We start from the raw sequence: 15635 nt of genomic DNA on the forward strand, positions 1-15635 counted from the left end.
AAAACAGAGACTGCATCTTATGTGTTTTCTATTCTATTCTAGTAGTTTTAGAATCCAATAACTACACAAACAATCATGGCAGTGAGGTGTGGAGGGCCAGGAGTGACAAAATGAATGAATTAAATATGCCATTAATTATTGAATTAAATGTTTCATTATTTAATTAAATGCCCATTCACTTCACTAGTGTTTGTAGTTGTTGTTGAGAAATGCCCACTGAAAGAATGGCCACCAGGGCAAGTGCCTGTAATCGGATTACAGTAACACGTTACTTGTAACGCATTACTGCCCATCTCTGTTGAGAACAAATAATGTAAATGAATAATAGTGTTCAAATTGTTCGTTAAAACTCTGCATATCTCAGAAAAACTAAAAAAAAATCAGCTTTCTTCACTCACTTCTTTACAATGCAGCCATTACAGTCTTCTTTGATTGGTCGCTGCAGGATTGCCATTCTTCTCATGTTTAGTTTTTTTTCCTATCAGTGCTTTAATTCTATGAAATAAATTTTTCAAAGTCACTTTTTGCTTTCACTAGCTTGTTTTTAGTGTCCCACTTTTGGATCTTCTGAACTCACTCTGATTAAAGTTGTCATTGTACTAATGTTATTCATGTGCAGCTGACTTCACAGCTGTGTGTGGGTTTTTTTTTGCTTTTTTGCAACTTTTTGTGATATCTAAATGTTTAACCTGTTCAATAACATTATTACTATTCAGTGATTATTATATATGATTATCACTTGGCTACGTGAACATACATAAATCTGTTCAATCTCAGCGACACAAGCATGTCTTCATGCGCACACACAGTTTCTACTCCCATTCATTCAGGTTTATATTTACAACTTTTACAGGACGAATGGACAGCCATCACTTTAAGGAAAAACAAAGAGAGAGAGAGAGAGAGATTTTAAGTTCAGGGCAGGTCAGTTTTTATAGAAATGCATAGATGTGTGTTGTACTTCCATCTGGCTTATTACTTTCTAATGCAGGGGAAAGACATTGGCAAAGAAACACCTACTACATAAATAGTTTGATTTGAAGTTGCTCTTTTGAGTCCTCTCTATTGACTCTGACATCCTGCTGTTAACAGTTTCATGGTATTGCTTTGTTTGCTTTAAACAAACCTCACAGGGTGGTAGAATATGTCTGCGGTGCAGAGGTCCTTGGATCGCCTCTCTGTTGTCTTTGTTGACAGCAATGAAGGTGGTGAAAGAACTGCTCACTCCTGATTGGACACTGAGCTGCACCACCTTCTCCTTCACTCCTCCATCTTGCTGTCCTCTGAGCTCTCTCTCCTTCATCTCCAGGGAACGAATCAGAGTGCGAGCACCCAACCTGTGGACTGTTAATCTGCAGACAAGGAAGAAAACATTTACAGTTTTAATGTTTCCTATTTTTGCTACATTAGTACATCACTGACTTTTCTGTTTTTCTGTACTGAGGGTGCATTCTTTTTATATTAGAATTAGTAGAGTTACAGAGGGTATATAGAGTGTGAACATAAAATAAGAGCTTGATTAGGCTGTAGAAACGGATGAAAATCCAGTAAAGTGAAGAGTGTGTGTGTGTGTGTGTGTGTGTGTCTGGCAGGAAGTGAAGCAGGAAGTCTGAATATAGCTTGTGAGCTTGTGAGAGACGTTTCAAAAGGAAAACAGAGGAATTAGAGAGTGAAAGTGCTAAGAAATAGTAATGAAAATGATATTAAATAAATGTCTTAGTGTGTTAATACAGGTGCCCATGGACTTGGCTCAACCTCAGATGAGTACAGCGGCAAAATGATAGATTAACATAATTGGAACGACAAACAGGCCAGGCTTTGGCTGAAATTTTAAAGCTTCACCTCTCATCCTGCCCTTATCCTGAGAAGAAGCTTAAAGGACAGTCAATCTCCTGATGAAGACAGAAAACAGACAGAACAACACCGTAGATTTGAAGAATTAACAGCAGGCAGAAGACAGTACAACTGACCTAAAACACTGAAGGGTCCAGCAGCATGTATGTTAATGGAACATGTGCTCTGAATTACAAGCTGGAAAGTGTACCAGTGACATGACTGTGTGAAAGCACTGCATTGGACTGTCTGAGTTCATATTTGCCATGCTGGGAGTTAACCGCCAAGAAAAGACTGAAAAGATGAAGAGAGAATGAACAGAGAAGAAGAAACGGCTGATTTGGGCCTGTGTTTGATTTGGGAGGCCACACAGGAAGCTGTGAGAAGAGGGGACGAGGACCGGTGAGAGGTGAAGGCTGGACGTGTTCAAGTGAAAGTATAGGAAAATTGGGTTGAAAATTGAGGCTGAACTTGTGGGGTTTAGAAATGTCCAGAGCATCGCAACAGAAAGGTGAATTAAAAAAAAGAGAGAGAGCGGGATGAAGAAATAAATAAACTAATAATACATAAATGAATAGAAAAATCTTTTGTATATGGCGAGGTGCTGTGGGCACCTAAGTCTTTGATAGTGTAGAATTTTCAAGTCAATACCATGGTTGCATCTACTGAAAATCTCTGTGAAGCTTAAATCTCAATGACCTTGACTTCAAGGTCAGAGGTCAACTTTTCTGAAAATCAGAGGAGTTTCACATTCATAACACAGGTATGTCTACTAGGAGGCTGAAGGGTAGCTCTATATATTTATAAACAATCAAAAACAACAATTATTACGCAATTTATTTCCAATTTGTATGGAATTTATTTCTGTAAAGGTGGTGTTTTAGGTCTGATTGAAGGACTGATGTGATGGTAAGGTGTCCACTGCTGCGCTTTGAAGATTGGTAGGCTTTTTTTTTTTAAATTTTCACAAGAATTGCTACTTCCCCTAGAGTTTTGGCCACTCCAACAATCAGAAGATTTCCCTATGAGCAAGCATTTAGCGACAGTGGGAAGGAAAAACTCCCTTTAAAAAGGAAGAAACCTTCAACAGAGCCAGGCTCAGGAAGGGACAGCCCTCTGCCACGACTGGTTGGGGTGGGGGGAGTGAAAATTTAAAAAAAAGAAGCCAAAGTGATCATTTTTGGAGCAGCTTAATTAATTTTTGCATTGTAATTTGCTGTTAATGTCATTTTCCAACCCCAGTTTGTATTTTTATCACTTTTGTCCAGGGTGGAAGATGCCATGCTGGAGACTGATTCAGTATGGTCTTTCAATGTTGATACATGGGAACCTTTTAGAGAGGCCAGGGCTGAAAAAGGGATGCCGGAGAACCTGAGAGGGTGTTATCCGCTGGTGTGCATCCAAGGCCAACATCTGTTTAATTAGGCTGACAAATAAGCGTTGGCCAGCTTCTGGTCCTCGTCTAAACATCATTAGCTGTTCGAGGTCATCCAGACGTGTAAGTATTATGTATCTTGTCTCCAGGGATTCATGTCCTGTCCCTGGAACAGAGCCTTTATATTGTTCTTCCGTCTTAAATGTCCAGCGCTGTTGCTTGTATTTGTCTCCAATGAAATAGTTTTCAGTGTACACGCCAGAGTCTAGCACATGATCTGGTGGCTGACCCTGAGTCTCTATGATGAATTTCAGATAATCATAGTCATTCTCCGAAGGGTAGAGTGGCACCCCTGTAGCAAGCTCCACAGCCACCAGCCCCAGAGACCACATGTCACTTGCTTCATTGTAAGGAAGGCCAAGCATAACCTCAGGTGCACAGTAACCAACCGTCCCCACAAAGTCACCAGGTATCACTGCAGACGCAGGACATGCGAGGCCAAAGTCTATAAGTTTGACTTTGATGGGAGACTCATGGCGGTTTACAACCATGATGTTTCCAGGTTTGAGGTCAGCGTGCACTATTCCCACAGAACTCAGGTGGGACAGAGCATTTGTGATTTGACCTAAAATTGGCCTGACTTCGCTTATGGGGAGACCCTGTTTATTCCGGTCCCCTATGTAGTCCCACAGGCATTGATCAAGGAGTTCAAATTTCAGGCAAACCCGCTGTCCGTCGTGGAAAAAGCCGTTCCATTGAACAATGTTGGCGGCATCTGGATCCAACCTTCGCAGCTGCTCCAGGATGAAAATTTCCACATGTGCCTGTTGCAGAATATCAGGGTCGCTCTTGTTGACTTTAATGGCAACAGCTTGGTTGGTTGTTGTGTCGCGGCATTTGGCTACAATACCAAAGCCCCCTTCTCCGAGGAAAGCCTCTACCTTGTAGTGCTTTCCCAAAATGCTCCCTTTAACTAATTCAAGCTCATCTGAGCTGAATGATGGACTGGCTGATGTGTGGACGAATACTTGCTGAGAAAATTCAACCGAGTTTTGAAAACTGCAGTTGATTTTCTGTGATCTCTTGCTTTCCAAGTTTGAAGGGTGCTGAAAGACCACAGGGTTTTGTGATATTTCAGCACTCATGTCAATGCACAGGGAACTCTTAGGGCTGAAAAAGGGATGCCGGAGAACCTCCGAGGGTGTTATCCGCTGGTGTGCATCCAAGGCCAACATCTGTTTAATTAAGCTGACAAATAAGCGTTGGCCAGCTTCTGGTCCTCGTCTAAACATTATTATTTGTTCAAGGTCATCCAGACGCGTCAGTTTTATGCATCTTGTCTCCAGGGACTCATATCCTGTCTCATACTGAAATTGTTGGTCAGTCTTAAATGTCCAGCGCTGTTGCTTGTCTTTGTCTTCAATGAAATAGTCTTCAGTGTAGACGCCAGAGTCTAGAACATGATCTGGTGGCTGACCCTGAGTCTCTATGATGAATTTCAAAACATCATAGTCTTCATTTCCAGGGTAGAGTGGCAGCCCTGTAGCAAGCTCCACAGCTACCAGCCCCAGAGACCACATGTCAATTGCTTCATTGTAAGGAAGGCCAAGCATAACCTCAGGTGCACAATAACCAACCGTCCCCACACGGTCACCAGGCATCACTGCAGACGCAGGACATGCGAGGCCAAAGTCTATAAGTTTGACTTTGATGGGAGACTCATGGCGGTTTACAACCATGATGTTTCCAGGTTTGAGGTCAGCGTGCACCATTCCCACAGAACCCAGGTGGGACAGAGCATTTGTCAGTTGACCTAAAATTGGCCTGACTTCGCTTATGGGGAGACAGTGGTTTTTCCGGTCCCATATGTAGTCCCTCAGGCATTGATCAAGGAGTTCAAATTTCAGGCAAACCCGCTCTCCGTCGTGAAAAAAGCCGTTCCATTGAACAATGTTGGCGGCATCTGAATCCAACCTTCGCAGCTGCTCCAGGATGAAAATTTCCAATTTCGCCTGTTGCAGAATATCAGGGCGGCTCTTGTTCACTTTAATAGCCACAGCTCGGTTAGTCATGGTATCACGACATTTGGCTACAATACCAAAGCCCCCTTCTCCGAGGAAAGCCTCTACCTTGTAGTGCTTTCCCAAAATGCTCCCTTTAACTAATCCAAGCTCATTTGAGCTGAAGGATGGGTGAGCTGACATGGTGAAATGTGTCGGCTTGGTCGGTGAATTGCTAAGTAAAATTCTCTCAAAACTCTCCAAAAAGGGTTTGCTTGCTGTCAGGTCAAGGTCCGTTCAGCATTAAAGTTTAACAGAGCAAAGCTCCTACTTAAGGGTTTTTTCTCTCAGCAAGATGATGACATAACAAAGGATCTATGTCATCATCTTGTGATGTCACAAGATGTCACCTTTTTTCACAAGATGCATTCCATTTGGATCAAAGGCATTCTATTTTTTCAGTTGAAACACTAAAAAAAAACAATGTTTCAACAGGCCAGGCTGCATTTTCTGCTGCAACATCTCAACAGGAGATAATAAGATAAAGACAAGGAAGACTGGTGATCTATCCATATCAGCAACATCGGCAGGTTTCTAGTGCAGGAAGTAATAAATTCAGCCCTCGTGTTTGCACTACAGGTTGCTTTCATGAGTATTTCTGTTTTTGTGGTGGGGGAATTTTTCCTCGTTCCAACGATGTAAACAAAAACATTAATTGTGCTTTCCGCAATGACTAGTAATCATTTTGTCCTACTGTTCATTTACAGAACAGGAAAGGTTTTGTTTGGTTATGATTGTTTTGCAAGAAATGCTTCAATCACAGTGGGGTAGTCTTGATTAAAATGTTATATGAGAACTGTGGCACCATGTGTGACCAGATATTGGCATGTAGTCGTCGCCAGACTGTCATCAAAAGTGTGAAGTTTGGGACAGACTGGACAAAATACATTTTTAGAGATGAAAATCTTATGTCCAGTGATAAATGATCAAAATTCCACCACAAACATGGCTTTGACAAAGATGTCCCTTTCTGAAGTAACCCCAAAAAGTTCCTGAAGTAACCAAATGGAATTTAACCAGTGACCTCTCACTTTGCAGGCGAATGTGTAAACCAGCGATGCCTGGAAAACACTAAAACTGTGCCAAAATGTCATTTTACATTCAAAATGGCGGACTTCCAGACTTCCTCTTTGGATTGGGTTCACTGAATCTGTGTGTAATAAATGTCATACACGTATTTCAAGCTGTAAATAAGTTGTTAGAAGTTCTTTAAAATTTCTTAAGTGGTGCTGTAGATCCATTTCCGCAGTGCCAGTCACTTTTTAAAAAAAAGTACATTTTGACCTGATGTGAAGAATGCAAAAAATGTCATTAGTTTGGAAGCATGTTTGGTATATGATATACTTGCCTGACTAATAATAATTTATTATTACTATTACTACTGTTGTTGTTGTTGTACAATGGAGCCTTTCCCCTGTGAATGACCAGCTCCCAGCTAAAATGTGTATTTTGTGCCATTTATAAGGTCAGTGCTTTATCATACCTTAAACTGTGCAGGGTAAAAGCCTCAGTTGCTGGGAAAAGCACAGGTGTATTAGAGTTTTTCTGAATTGCTAAAACACTAAACCCCATTGTAAAAACTAAACTGTCAACTATGAAAACTCTTTCATCAAATCAGTCCCACTGTTGCCAAAATCTTAAACACTATTCAAAGCTCAGTCTCCCATTTAGCAAAACTCTAAACACAAAACACACTTAGCAGTGTGGTGCACCTGTTGTCGTGTGAAGGCTGTGTGCAGTAGTGATGTCTCCTGTGTGTCGAAGCTTTGAAGCGTGTGTCGGGTAATCTCGTGGTAGTTTTGTAAAGCGCGTATCGAGGCTTGCTTTGATTACATATGCAGTGATGTTCGAGGCCTCGCGGGCAGTCCGTACCACGTGACTGATTCAGGAACTGGCTCGCCGGTTTGCACCAGATTCTAAATAAATTGGGCAGCAAAACACAGCTGATTCCCCGTCACATTGTGTTGTGGAATTGGATTACGTCCCAGTTACATACTTACTTGAACATTTCTCCTTCGATGGAACCAGCAAGGAAGAGAATATTTGTCTGACAACATTTAATCTCATCTCTCCTAATAAAGTATGCACACAGTAATAAATATCACAAATGATAAGTACCATAATATAAATCAACAACACCACAGATCTTATAATCTGATTTCTGTCTTTTAGTTTATTACAGTTTTTTCTGAATGCCTAAGCACATTTTTTGTAACTATTGGCTAATTTTGCAAAACTCTTCACACAAATAAGAAAACCTGTCACCCAATAATCAAAACATTGTAGTTCTCTTGCAAAAGCAAACACAGCTAGATTAACTCTTCACACCTTCGTAAAAATGGTGTTTCCGTATCAAACAGTACACACAAGCCATCATCTACTAAGCACACAATGCGCCAACTGCACACTGATGGTATGAATACAAAACACATCTGGCTTTTGCTTTCTCTGTGCACAAGGTAGGCTATGTCAGTTTGAGCTCATACTTCTGTCATAGATCCATAAGCATAGAGGGATCCAAACTTCAAGTACTGGTGTACTTGAAACACATCAAAACAAACACAAGTGTTCATTTCCAAGTATAGGATTATTTGCAATCGCCATAATGACTATATGGGTTACTTGGTCTGCAGTGAACATGCTTCCTCTGCCCCCAGCATCTGGTCATCTAGCAATTCTGTAAAGTAACAATTTCAGTATTTTTACATCAATGGTATTGGTGTGTTTCTCATTGGCATATGGCAGTGCTACAAATCTTTGTGCGAAGTGACTGTACTAACCGATTCTCATTTCAAGATGTCCTTATGGTACTTGCTACAGTGTAGCGGCTCGAGTTAGGCTGGACCCGTTGGCCAGCTACCCTCAGGGTCATTCCACGGTTGATTACATGGTTGATTACATGGTCCACTATTGTCATCAGCAATTCTATTTCTTACTCTTCCTACCCTTCCTCTCCCCCCTCCTCATCTTCCTCTCCCCCCTCCTCGTCTTCCTCTTGCTCCTCCTTGTCCTTGTCGTCCTCTTCATCCTACTTCTTCACCTCCACGTCCTCTTCCTCGGCCTCCTCTACTTCTCACTCTTTCTGCTCCCTCCATTGTACTCCGCACACACAGCTTACCTGTATTATAGTGCTTAGGCTGATTGCAAAGTGAACTAATTATCTAAAAAAGTTTTCACATGTGAAAGTGTGCCAGACAGTTGGCAAATTAGTGTTAATGATAGCCATACATGTGTATACTTTTGCTAGGAGTGTGTTGGAAATTTGGTAATTGAGTGTTGTGCAGTGAATTGTGCCTACCGTTTTGCAAAGTGTGTGTTACAAAATTGCAAACTGAGTGCAAAGCAGTTTATGTGCTTTTAGTTTTGCAAACTCAGTGAGTGGTTTTGCTATAAGTCTGAATAGTTTTAGAGATTGTGCTACAGGAATCACAGTTAGGGTTTAAGCATTCAGAAAAAACTGTAGTTTTTGAACGCTCAAAATAAGCGTCACACTTGCGGAAGCCGATATACCCGCCGAAACGCCGTGCATTTATCGAGACTTTCAACCCCAGGTAGGCTAATTATCAATCTTCGGATCCACATTATGTCAGCAGCTCCACCGTGAACTATGTTAAAAATAAACACCGCTCACGCCTCACAGATGACAGCTTACAGTCCTGCGTAAAGATGAAAGTGACTTCATACAGCTCCGATTTGCAGACGCTGTGCGCAGAGATTCAGGAGCAGAAGTCCCATTGTAAACATATCACGGCAGACCCAACGATGTTTCCATGAACACGCTTTACAGCTTCTCTTTCCCCACGGGGCTCAATAAAGTACAATAATGTACACACTTTCTTTCTTTATTGACCACTTTTCACACACGGTTGCTGTATGCATACAGCCGGTGTTAAAGCTCACAGCCCGACACATACCAACACAACAGCATAGAGAGCGCAGACGTTAAGGCGCCGAGGCGTGATCGCGGGTGCCGCTCAGGTGCGTCCGCCTCCCCTGCAGCGGCGCTGCAGACCACGCCCCGCCACACACATTAACCAGGTAAAATACATATTGTCAGGGTTCCTGGGTCGGTGACCCAGTGTTTTCAGTTTTGTTCATGTTCATATATATATATATAGCATATAGTAAACAATGAATCTGTAAACGACAGCTGTTGACATTTTTTAAAAATGAATGAAAAAGCATATTTAAATAATCAACATACATGATTTAAATATAAACACACACGTGACAAGAGACAGAACGTGTAGAAGATATATGCAGAAAGAGCTTTCAGTGGTCAGCTGATAACATGATATCTAAAAAATACATAGCTCATTTTCCTGTCTGTTAGTTGGACATGCTAACCTGTTAACAAGCTCCTATATTCACCCATACAGTTTGTAGATCATTTTGCTAAAATAGGTAAAATCTCCACTCTTTCAGGGCACTAATAGGCTAAAGGCATATTACAAAAGGTCATTCATGTATTCACAGATTCTCTGTAGTTATTCTGCTGCTCATTCACCTGTAAAAACCACACCAATCATTATTTCAACAGCCTTTTTATTTTGGAACAAAAGCATTTGACGATAGGACTTACAGGACGTTACCAAATTCATGAAGCTATATTTGTGAGTTTATTTATCAATATCAGTTTAATGTAAACAGACTGATGTAGTAATAGACAGTAAAATGTTGGTGCGTGTGTAATATATGAGCGTTTATGTTTCTCTACATGGGTAAAAGTACTCCATGTCGCCCTCTGGTGGTAGCAACCAACTATGAAAAGAATGGATGTTGGATCTTAACTAAATGATAAAAAGTTGTATTACTTTGTATTACTTTCTTTAGTTTGGTAAAATTTACAGTTTTAATCCCGTAAGAAAATAAATCACTATCATAGAGAGGGATATTAGTAATTCGTTTGTTAATAACACTTTGTTTGTGTTTGCTAATGTTTCGACAGGAAAATGGTTTTCTACAAAGTTGTTTCATGTACAGAGTAACACACACACACACACACACACACACACACACACACACACACACACACACACACACACACACACACACACACACACACACGTATGACTTTGCCGGTTTCAGCTGAAACAATTTCAGTGTTTCAAACCATGTTCCAGGATTTTTCCTTCACCATTTATGAGGTTTCAAGAAGAAGATAAACGACAGATATGAATGTTTGAAAAAGTTATAGATGAAAAGATGAAAAATACTCAAAGGATAAATTCAATTGGTTTATTGTTTTATGAATAAGTTGAAAAAGAAAAAGTTAAACAAGTAAATAATGAAACAAGGTAAAATGAAGTAAGAACAAAACGTCAACAAGTAAATAATGAAACAAGGTAAAATGAAGTAAGAACAAAACGTTAACAAGTAAATAATGAAACAAGGTAAAATGAAGTAAGAACAAAACGTTAACAAGTAAATAATGAAACAAGGTAAAATGAAGTAAGAACAAAACGTTAAGTAAATAATGAAACAAGGTAAAATGAAGTAAGAACAAAACGTTAAGTAAATAATGAAACAAGGTAAAATGAAGTAAGAACAAAAAGTTAAGTAAATAATGAAACAAGGTAGAGGAGAGAAAACCCCAACAATCCCCTCTGAGCACGCACTAGGCTACAGTGGGGAGGAAAAACTGCCTTTAAACGGGCAGAAACCTCCGGCAGAACCAGGCTCAGGAGGGGACAGTCAACTGCCGGGACTGGTTGGGGAGGTGAACAGAGGTGGAGCAAGACGAGGCTACACCTGCTGAGGAAGCAGTAGAGTTCCTCCTCCAGGGCCAGCGGAAGCGTTTGTTCTTCTTTTTCATGCAGTTTTCTACAAGAGCTTTTTTTTCCAGGATGAGGGTTCTCAACTCATCGATGGTTTCTTTGTTTTGTTTCTCAAGCTTCTTGCATGTTTTCTCCACCTCTTCCAACGTTGCTTGTTTTTCTTCAAGCTTTTCCCTGAGCTCTTTGGATGTTTCCTCCTGCATTATCTTGTCCTTGTGCATGTCTGCGTTTCTTTGTTGTACTTCTTTGTACATGTCTTGTAGCTCCTCATTTCTTTTGTGGATATCTTGGAGCGTACGCTGCAGGTCGTCATGTATGTTGTCTTGTTCTTGCTTTTGCGCCTGCATTTCAGTGTGTTTGCGCTTCAAGTTGTTGTATTCCAACAATATCCCCTTAGTGAGCTCGGAGTTGTTTCTCGCCATTTGCTCCATCCTTTTCTGCATGTGCGAGCATTGTTTGTCCAGTTTTTCTTTTTCCCCTTCTAGTTGCTTTTTCTCGTGAAGAAGGTCTTTATTTTGGCGCAGAGTATCATCCACCTTCTCTTTCAGCATTCTGTATTTTTCCTCCGTGACTTTGAGTTTGTGCTCCATGTCTCTTTGCTTTTTCTCCTGTTCTTCCTTCTGTTGGAGGATTTCTTCATTTTTTTTCACAGCTTCATCGAAGTTTGTTTGGAGCAGCCGATTCATTTGGTCCATATATTGGAGATCCCATTCTGTCTTCTCAACAGTAGCTTTGCTGTCTTTAAGCTGGTTGGACATCTCCTTTAGTTCCACGCTCTTTTGCTTGTTTTCCTTAATTAGGAAGACAATCTGCTCTCGGGCTTGTCCAAACTTGATTCCCCAACCCTCATTAATAATATTTATGTCGGGCTGGCGTTTTTGTCTTTCTTCCAGGTTCTTATTTTGCGCTTCCATCTGTCTACACTTCTCCTCCAGTTGAAGTTTCTCTTCTTCAATCTGTTGAATTTTATTCTGGAGATGGTAGTTTTCCTTCTTACTGTCATGTAATGCCCTTTGGACGGCTAAGAGGTCATTTGGGGAAATTGGCCGGCCACGACAGGAAGGAGAAGCGGCGTAATCTTTTTGCCTTGGTTGGTGTCTTGTTGGATACATGTTGAAGGTTGTACACGACAACTCTGAAAAGGTTTCCAAAAGTTTCTGTGGTGAACGTGTGAAGGCTGCAAACACAAATGCTGCGAAGACACGAACTAAAAAACTGCTGTGTGTCACCCCTGTTTAAGGAAAAACTTCAAAGGATCGTGTAGTGACATCATAACTCCGTGAGCCAATGAGATTGTCATGTGACATTTTGGAATGGGGATATTTTTTTTTTAAACCGTTTTCAAATTTAACTTAATATTTGACTGTTTCTTAACTGACCTGTTTAGCTGATTAAGAAATGAATTGAAACGAGCATCACTAACGTTATATAACAGACAACAGAAAAAAAAACAGGTTTTTTTCTAAGTAATAGAGGTATAATACATTTTTTAAAATTTTTTTTTAAATTATCCTACTTTTTATAAGAGGGAACATTATTTAAAGAATATGTATTTAATTGCAAAACTCTCTATTCGTCTAAAGGCTATAACAAGAAAGGTGAGCTTCCTGCTCAAAAATGAAATGACCAAAATAAATGGAGCATTTCTCTGCAATTACAAACTCTGTGTAAACAATCTTGGTTTCAAAATAAGGCTAATGCTGGTGAGATGTCATCACAGGTGTAAATATTACTGCAGATGTTACTATGTCAAAGTTTCACAACTGTCTTATGTTTATTTATGTAGGCAAGACCTACTTTTCACTTTTTTGCTTTGCTATATGTTCTTGAGTGTATTAGTTTGCCAGCAGCACGAACATGTACTAGTGTCAATAATAATAGTACGGTGGATTAGAAAACCTGCTCACAAGTTGAATAAACACCCAGGATTGTTTCATCATTTTCATTCAAAACCAATATTTGAGTCAAAATGAGAAAGTTGTTTGTGCTGTCTGATGAAGAAGAAGCAAAATAAAGTGCAGTTTTGATGTAGATGATGTTGTATACAAACTAGAAGAGGAAGATAGTAGGATCTCTGTATCATGCTTTGTCACTTTGTACCATGTAATTCTTTCTATTTCCACCAGGGGGTGTTTTCAGAGGTGGTAGGTGGTAAAAGAAGAGGTCAGCAGGAAGATGGCGAAGAGCGACCAAAGACCAAGAAAAAGAGGCAGTCAGGCAAAGATGAAGAGTATTATATCCCTTACAGACCTAAAGACTTTGACTCTGAGAGAGGGTGAGGCATTAAACTGTTGCATCTGTTTCTTTAAAAAATGTGAATGGCTTTGTGTTTTATGCTGTTTTGTCCTGTGTTATGCGTCGACAGGTTGAGTCTCGGTGGAGAGGGCAGTGCTTTTGAACAGCAGGCCTCTTCAGCTGTCCTTGATCTCATGGGAGATGAAGGCGATCGCCTTAACCAGCAGAAGAAAATGATGAAATGGTACAAATTTCCCTATGTTTGACTCAGTATCCACCAAATGGTCATTTCAAACTATAATTTAAAGTCTTTTTTCCCCCTTCTTTTTTTAGGGACCGTAAGAGGAAGCGTTTTGTGAGAGAAACGGGAAAAGAAGACCAGAAGAAGAAGATCAAAACAGACAGCGGTCAGGTTATCAGTAACAAGAAGAACAGGAAGAACTTGTATCCTTCCAACAAAAAGCTTCTCTGTGTGCTGCTCTCAATGACCCTCTTCTCTACTCCTATGACAATATTAAGCTGTACTGTGAAGATGTTGTATCACTTGACAACATGTCAGTTATGAGGAGTGAAGGAAAAAATACAAGATTGATGATACAGGATCTGGATCAGATGGAGAAACAGGCGGAGGAGGCAGGAAGCCAGCAAGAGGTAGGAAGGCATCAAAATGAATAGCACAAACATGTTAAATATAGACCATCAGCCACCATGTTTTAACTCAACTCTAAAGGTAAATACTTCAAGTCCCTCTTCCAGCCTTGCGAGCTATAACCTCCAACCTCTTTGTTGTGTCGTGCCTCTCCCAGGTCGTGGCCGTGGCCGACGAGGTCCAAACGTACAGAGCTCCGGTGACCACAAAGCACGCTCGGAGCTGAAAACAAAGGATCAGATCATGAAGCAGCGCAAGAAAAAGCAGAAGCACCAGTTCCTGCAGGGCGGGGGGATGAGGAAGCTCCGCTCCAAGAACAAAAAGTGGCTCGGAGAAGTTAAAAAGTCAGGTTTTGGAAGGGGTGGCCATAAGAAAGGCAAGCTGAGGAAGAAACTGTGAGGAGGACAGAGGGTTGATGGTGTGGAGGACATCACGAGGAACTGGGTGATAAGCGTCAGAATCATCTGAGAACATCACCAAAGATTTTCCTGGCGCTTTGTGTGACTGTAGATTAAGGAGAAAATCATTTGTGAAACTTTACACTGCAGAAATGCACGTCACTTCTTCCTTGATGGCCTGCTGAACTCTGCGTTTGCCACAGAGTTATGTTTAATTATGATCCACTAACCTGGATTTACTACTTGTAAGCATGTTGGCAGTCTAATAAAAGTGTTTTGGAGTACTGAAATATGTCTTATCAAAATGGTAAAATACAGATATTAAATATTGTGTGCTTAATTTGCAGTTAGTTTCAAAAATCGTCTCGCCCATCTTTTCTTAAAATAAGAGGTGCTCTATAAAAATGACATTAAATTCTGTAAACGTGCTCTATTTGCAATTATTTATCATTACTGTTGTCCAAGTGGTCTCATTTCAAAGTTGAAAGCGAGCATCGGAACGGGCAAGAAAGGCGACTTTTAATTGACTTTGAATGTGTTGTGGTTACTGATATCAGATGGGCTGGGTTGAGAAACTGGCTTAGAATTCCTCTTGCCTTCAGCATGGCCACGCCCCTCTGACTTCTGCAATCAACAAGGCATTTTTACCCAGGGAAATGTTTATTTCGCTTTTCAGTTTGGACTGTTCTCTGTAAATTCCTGAGAAAATTTGAGAAGATCAGGAGTGTCTGAAAAACGTAAAACAGCCCATCTGTCACCAACAGCAATGCTGCCTTCAAAGTCACTTAAATCACCCTTTTTTTTTTCTGGCATGTGATTGGCTGATTAGATATTTGCATTCACAAGCAGCTGAATAGGTTAGTGCAGGGGTCAGCAACCTGCGGCTCTTTAGTCCTTTTAGTGCGGCTCTGCGTGGTTTGGGAAAATAAATTATTTTTTTAAGTAATTAGCTGAAGTGTATTTTATTTATGTTAGTTCTTTTTTAACTTGTAGTTCTAAATTGGAAGATTACTGTGATATTGAAATATAAATATAAAATTATATTCTATTACAGTTTTTTCTGAATGCCTAAGCACATTTTTTGTAACTATTGGCTAATTTTGCAAAACTCTTCACACAAATAAGAAAACCTGTCACCCAATAATCAAAACATTGTAGTTCTCTTGCAAAAGCAAACACAGCTAGATTAACTCTTCACACCTTCGTAAAAATGGTGTTTCCGTATCAAACAGTACACACAAGCCATCATCTACTAAGCACACAATGCGCCAACTGCACACTGATGGTATGAATACAAAACACATCTGG

At 40.4% G+C, this 15635-nt stretch overlaps 1 long non-coding RNA gene across 1 annotated transcript in view; it reads right to left on the reverse strand.

Annotated features, from left to right (window-relative positions):
* The window catches only part of LOC308404817, a 61083-nt gene extending 46626 nt beyond the window's left edge, over window positions 1-14457 (reverse strand). Inside the window, exons 1-2 of the long non-coding RNA XR_013973211.1 lie at window positions 14004-14457; window positions 1127-1352 (exon numbers count right to left, since the gene is read on the reverse strand). This is a non-coding gene — a long non-coding RNA (uncharacterized lncRNA). The remainder of the gene's footprint in view (window positions 1-1126; window positions 1353-14003) is intronic.
* Window positions 14458-15635: the final 1178 nt, after the last annotated feature.

This window comes from Rhamphochromis sp. 'chilingali' (assembly GCF_963969265.1).
Source record: "Rhamphochromis sp. 'chilingali' genome assembly, chromosome: 10".
In the NCBI taxonomy this organism is placed as follows: domain Eukaryota; kingdom Metazoa; phylum Chordata; class Actinopteri; order Cichliformes; family Cichlidae; genus Rhamphochromis; species Rhamphochromis sp. 'chilingali'.